This window comes from Myotis davidii, unplaced genomic scaffold, assembly GCF_000327345.1.
Source record: "Myotis davidii unplaced genomic scaffold, ASM32734v1 scaffold111, whole genome shotgun sequence".
Taxonomy (NCBI): domain Eukaryota; kingdom Metazoa; phylum Chordata; class Mammalia; order Chiroptera; family Vespertilionidae; genus Myotis; species Myotis davidii.
Genome location: NW_006284347.1, coordinates 978,871 through 985,309, shown reverse-complemented (window position 1 = coordinate 985,309; position 6,439 = coordinate 978,871). Strand labels below are relative to the sequence as shown.

Sequence of the window (6,439 nt, the reverse complement as noted above, 5' to 3'; positions counted from 1 at the left end):
CTGCAAAGTAAATTTTAACTGAATTTGCAATTTGAAATCATTGATTTTTCTAAGTTTAAACAAACAGAAGCTACTGCTTCTGTTTCATAAGGAAAACCTGAGAGTATTGGATTGTTTCATGGAATTCCAGTCTGGAAGGAGAAATGCTAGAGTTAAGAATGTGAAATTTTTAAATGAATGTGAAAAATGCGCCATAAGAAAAGGGGTATGGAATAGAGAATTCTCCAATAGCAAAGGAATTAGAGATGAACCTCTTTTACTCTTTCGTGAGATGCTTTGCAAAACTGTTCACATGTCCTGTTACTATGCTTGGCAGTAGTTTGTTCTTAAGTGCATTGAATGGGAAGGCTGTAAGAAGATTAGGAAGCAAAAGTATGAGGAGCCTAATACTCAAATAGAGAGAGGGCTCACTACCTTGGCAGGGATGGGTTTGGCATCAAGATCTACAATGGTGAGATCTGGATCTGCGCGGGGCCAGGACACCAAGCATCCTGCAATCCAGCTTCAACATGTTTCCATTACTGGGGCGTGACCATGCAGCTAGCCCAGCCCTGGTGCTAGGGGTGGCCCTGGGCCTGAGGAGTGGCCAGCCCCTGCTTCAGGCCCCTCTCTGTGATGTAGAATGTACCTTCAGCACACAGTAGGGGCCCACTTTGGCATGCACCTGCCACTAGAGGCCCTGGACATCACAGCCAACCATGGCCAGAGTTTCCATGGCCAGAACATCACTACCTTCTACAAGAACCAGCTCGACCTCTATCCCTACTTTGGGCCTAGAGGCAGAGCTCACAATGGGGTGTCCCTCAGGCTGTTCCTTGACCACTACCTGGCACGGGCTGCCTACCAGATCCACCGCAGCCTGGGAGCTGGCAATGCTGGACTGGGAAGAATAGTGTCCACTCTGGGCTGGGAACTGGGGTCACCCCACCCCGGGCCTATCAGGCAGCCTCATGGGCTTGAGCACAACCGGTATTCCCTGACCTGGACTCCCAGGAGCAGCTACACAGGCCTGTACTGGCTTTGAACAGCAGCCCGTGCACTGATGGAGGGCACACTGTGGCTGGGCCAGACACTGCAGCCCCGTGGGCTCTGGGGCTTCTATCGCTTCCTGGTCTGTGGCAATGGCTGGCACAGTCTGGCTTCCAATTACATGGGCCACTGCCATCTAGCCACCCTTGCCCACAAAACCCAACTGCTTTGGCTCTGGCCACCTCCGGAGCCCTCTTCCCCAGCATCCACCTCCCACCCAGGCTGCCGTCTGCTCACCACCAGGCATTTGTCCAAAGCCACCTGGAGGAGGCCCTCCGTGTGGCAGGCTCTGGGCACCCACATCCCTGCCTGTCCTGGCCCATGCCTGCCTCACACACCAGAGCTCGGGGAGGTTCCGGTTCCAGGAGAAGTGCTGGCATCTTCATGACTAGCTGGTGGACACCTTGGGCCCCTATGTGATCAACATGACCAGGGTGGCCACAGCCTGCAGTCAGCACGGTGCCACCGCTATGGGTGCTGTGCCCGGCGAGACCCAGGACTGCTGGAAGCCTTTCTGCACCCGCAGCCAGGTGGCAGCCTTGGAGCCTGGGAGGCCTTCAGCTGGCCCTGCTACTGGGGCTGGGCAGACCTCACCTGCTGGGAGCCTAGACCTGAACTTGGACCTGAAGAAACAGTACAAAGCCAGGAATCACTTGCTGTGAGCCTCTTGTCCCCACTGCCATTTCTCACTCCTGGAGGATTCTGTCCCACTCTTGTTGTTTTTAGCTTAGCCAGTCCTCCCATGCACACACTCTACTTTTCATGGGATCCCTGGGGAGTGAAAGGGGCCAGAAAAAGCCATTTACACCATTTCAAAACCAGAGGCCCTCTGAGATTAGCCAATCCCTCCTAACAAGGAAGCAGCCCCAGAGAGAGACAGAGTTCCCCAGGGTTAGGGTTGCCAGCCCAGGGCTCTGTTCCTACACAACACTGGGTCCGTGGAGACGAGGCAGGAGACCTGTCCAAGGGCAGGCAAGCCCCAAGGTCTTGGCCAAGGTTGATATGTGCTAAACTGTTATCTGTCCTTTGCTTTCATCAGAAAGTCACTTTTTCTTTCACACACATACAAACACACACACACACACACACACACACACACACACACGATCCACAATGATGAAGAAGCACCAGCACAGATGTGAGAAACTGAGTCAGTGCAATGGGAAACAACAGTTAGGAGAACCATCAACAGCAATATGAAAGGGCTAGTGCAGAAGGAAGGGAAGGAGCAGTGAAAAAGAGGGAGCAGGCAACTTCGAGGACAGCTTGAAGGGAATCCCAGAGTCCCGGCACCATTGGCCATGTCCCTCACACTCCTTGGTGGCTCCTGTTCTGGAGGAAGGAAGAGAATGCAGAAGAGCCTGAGCTTCCCCAGGCTCTGAGCAAGTCTCACTAACAGGGCCCCAAATTCCCTGGCCCCTGTGCACACAAAGTCCTACCTAGTTACTTCAGAGCAATCCGGAGGTGTATCCTGAGTCACAAACAGCCCTTTGGTTCTATTTGAGCCCCTCGTTGATGTCAACTCTCCACAAAGTCAAGAAAGGGTCAGACTCATTCCGACCATTGCTGCTGGCTGCCCTCCATGGGAACACTGTTGTCCGTGCCAGGGTGCTAGCTGAAGACAGCCCAGAGCGATTCCCTCTGGGTGCCAACACAGAGCCAGGTTCCCTGGAGCTCTCCCTGTGTGGCACTCCCTGTCCCGGTCTGTGCTGTCCTCAGTCCCCTGGGCCCTGAAGTGGCACAGCTGGTGCTGCTGCAGGCCACAGTCCTAATGAAAACGACTGCTTGGCTAGTGCCTGCCGCCCTCTCCATGGGGCTCAGATGAGGTCCAGGGGCCTGCTGGGAGGACTCGTGCTTGAAGCATATAACATGCTGTTCTCCTGTCCGCCCTTGTTCCCATCTCTTCTCTGAGCAATTCTCTTTTGCGATGCACATTAACTTTTTTAAAAGAAAATGTGTGTTTTTTATTGATTTTAGAAAGAGAGGAAGGGAGAAGGAGAGAGAGCTAGAAACATCAATGAAAGAGAAACATTGATTGGTTGCCTCCTGCATGCCCCCTACTGGAGATCGAGCCAACAACCTGGGCATGTGCCCTGACGGGGAATTGAACCAATACCTCTTGGTGCATGGGATGATGCTCAATCCACTGAGCAACACTGGCCAGTCTACATTAACTCCTTCAGAGAAACACAGATTGGTCACCTGTTCCAGTAACTCATCGGACACACCCTGAAATGTTGGCATTCCAACCACAGGCCCTAGGACTCCGGCTCCTGGGTTAACATCCATCGTGGTAAAGAAAGGCACTTCGATAAGACACAGGGGACAGGGATGCCAGGGAGAGTGGGTCAGAGGCCCTCTCTCACCTACAGCGAATGTGAACTTTGGATTGTGTCCCAGAGCGTTTACCCACTAAGCTGCTTGGGCATTCCCAAGGACAAAAAAGCCACAGGAAACTGTCTAGTGCCAGAATCATTTTTTCCATTTTAAATTTACTAATAAATTTTTGGATCAAACCAGTTTTCCCAAAGGCACCACAGCCCACCCACTTATCACCCAAATGCACATTACATGAGCTTCCTGGGATTAAACTAAAACTCCAGTTTAGCGAATTCCACCGATGAAATTATTAAAGCCATTTTGCTTGGAAACTCATAGAACCTGCCAGGCCCAGATGGACAAGTGGTAATTGATATTCATGAACCATGCTCTCCACAGCTGGGAGACCCTGGCTGGCACGTGCAGGTCACCACGTCTAGCAGGCCTCACCTCCACGCTCCTTCCACACCCACCTCACTGGCAAGAACCCTGCCCAGGGCGTCCCCGAGTCCTTTGTTTGGCTGTTGATCAGCCCAGTGCTGAAGCGACGTGGACTTTGGGGCCTCAGCACGTGCTCCCGTTCCCCTCCATATCGCCCAGATACTGTGGATGCTTGTCAAAATCTTAGTTCACAGGAACAGCCTGCACCAGATTCTGCGGAGTTCTCAGAGATCTGGGCTGGAGAGTTAGCTCTTCTGCCAAGACCTCGGAAATAGCACAGAATGAAAGCTGCCAGCTTGTGGCTTTAAAAGGTCCGCTTACCTTTCTCAAGAGAAATTAGCGCAGAGCAAATGAAAATCACTAATGTTCCTATTCATCTGGCATATGATTCCCCCTGGAGACGAAACGGCTCTTCTCAAGGCTGCAACTAATGGATGTCTTGACCTCTGATGCTAAAGCTTGGGAGCGACTCACCGTGTCAGGTCGTCAGCACAGAAGGGCGTGGAGGGCGGGACGTGGAGGGCAGAAGGGGCACCTGGACCTGCAGCCCTGGTTTCCACCCCACCATGAACTGCAAATTCTACATAAGCCCTTTCTTCCTTTGGGCTTCGTTTCTCCAGGTCCGGCCAGACCATAAGCAAAAACTCTTGGCCCTCCCCTCTTGGAGGATGTGTAAGATCCTATTCAGTCTAAGAGATCTGAACAATTTTAATTCTTAAAAGTCAAGAGAAGGAATCAATGACTTGCTGGCTGCCTGGCCTTGGGTAATGTGTATTAACCCATCTGCCCCCACCCCACCCTCGCCTCCCATTAACTGGAATTGATTTTGGGGGTAGAGAGAGGAGAGAGGATGTTCTGGGAATGTAAGACCGATCCCATGGCAGAAAGGAAGGAGCAGGAAAGGCCAGGGAGGTCCTGTTATATTCTGGCTACTTTAGTATTTGAAAATGTGAACCACAAAAAAAAGGGGGGGGGGGGGGGGTGATTATTTTTATTGTAAAGGAATTCTTAGTACCAAAGATAATATCAATTACCAATACACTTAAATGCTTTCATTTCTGGGCAGATTAGGGAAACATCTGTTGATGGTCTCCATCACTGGGAGCTAATTGTGGTGTCAAGTGCTTTAACTGACACCTTCTTTAATCCTTTTAACTGCCCAGATAAACTGAGGCCCAGCCAGGTCACATAACCTGCCTAGAGCTCCAGAAGCAATAAATGCTGGTAGGAGTTCAACTCAGGTTGTTTGGCTGCAAGGCTCACATTCTTCCCACAATTCCACTCGGCTTCTCAGGCACTGGGAGGCTCAATTTGAATTAATAAATATTTACGTGTCTGGTTTGTGAAATATTTCCCTAAAATTAGGCATAATGTAAGTTAAAGAAAAAATAGAATTCTAGGAAAACAAGTATGTTGCTTACATATCAGTCCTCTGAAACCTAACCATTGCGGAAGGGGAGGCTCCCCGTACTGCTTTATTGATGGAACATACTCAGGTGTCTTAGGTAATGGGCACAGGCCCTGTGCTCGGAGAGAGGGAGGGAGACCACCGCCTCACCGACTGCCCGCTTAACAGGGCTGGCCCTCAACACTTGGACTTTAATTCCAATCCAACACAGAACTTTTTCATTTTCCCCCAGAAAATATAAAGTATTTGCTTCTTTTAAGCGGTAGCACTTACACCATAGAGAAGCCCTCTAGGAAAAGATAGATTTGAGTGTATACAATGTTTTCATTGTACATGACAATAACACTGTAAATAAAGTTAAAGGCAAGTGACAACTTGAAAAAAAAAATAACATTAGAACACATGATACTCACCAAGCAAATATTCAATCTATAAAGGAACCTTTTAAAGTTATCTTTCAAATGAGCACTTAGAAAACTAGGCAAAGTTCATTGGTGAGAAATCAAGTAATACAAATTAACATATTTTTTACTTATCAGATTTGTTGATAAGACGACAGGGCAAGAGGGACCGAGTAAGAATGGAGAGAACTGCCCCCTCTGTGCACTGCTAATGCATGTGGATTGGCACCACATTTCGGAGTGGCACTATGTATTAAAACAGCTTATGTTTCCACCACATTTGGATTGTTTTTCAAGAAGCATACATTGCCTTTGTGATAACAAAAAAAAAAATAGATAATGTTTTTAAATGAGCTTACCCTTGAACTGACACAATTATTTCCTCAACATAAATCCTAAGGAAATAATCATGAATGTGTAAAAATATTTAGCTAGCAGAGATAGATGACAGCATTGATTTTAAGGGCAAAAATTGGTGTGGCAGAAACCACTAGTCGCTACTCGGTATCCTTTCTTTCCCTTTTTCCTTAGCAGTAGAACGCTCTGACTCCCCTTCACGGCCACCCTGCAGCTGAGTCTGCCCAGCCACAGGAAAGTGGGGGTGCTGCATGGGACTGAGGGAGGCTATTTAAAGGCAGCTGGCTTATCTGGGGAGGTCCCCTCTAGACCCTTCCTTCCTTTCTCCTCTGCACTACCTAGAACTTGGATGTGATGTTCAGAGCTCCTGTAGTCACTTGGGGCCAAGAAGTGGCCCTGAAGATGGAAGCTCTCCAGGAAAATGACTGAGCGGAAAGGCAGAAGAAGCCTGAGTCCCTGGGTGCCGGCCAGCCATCCCCGCCCA

General features: G+C 49.5%; 1 pseudogene; it reads left to right on the top strand.

Annotated features, from left to right (window-relative positions):
- Nucleotides 1-509: 509 nt before the first annotated feature.
- The window catches only part of LOC102770719, a 36,986-nt pseudogene continuing 31,056 nt past the window's right edge, over nt 510-6,439 (top strand).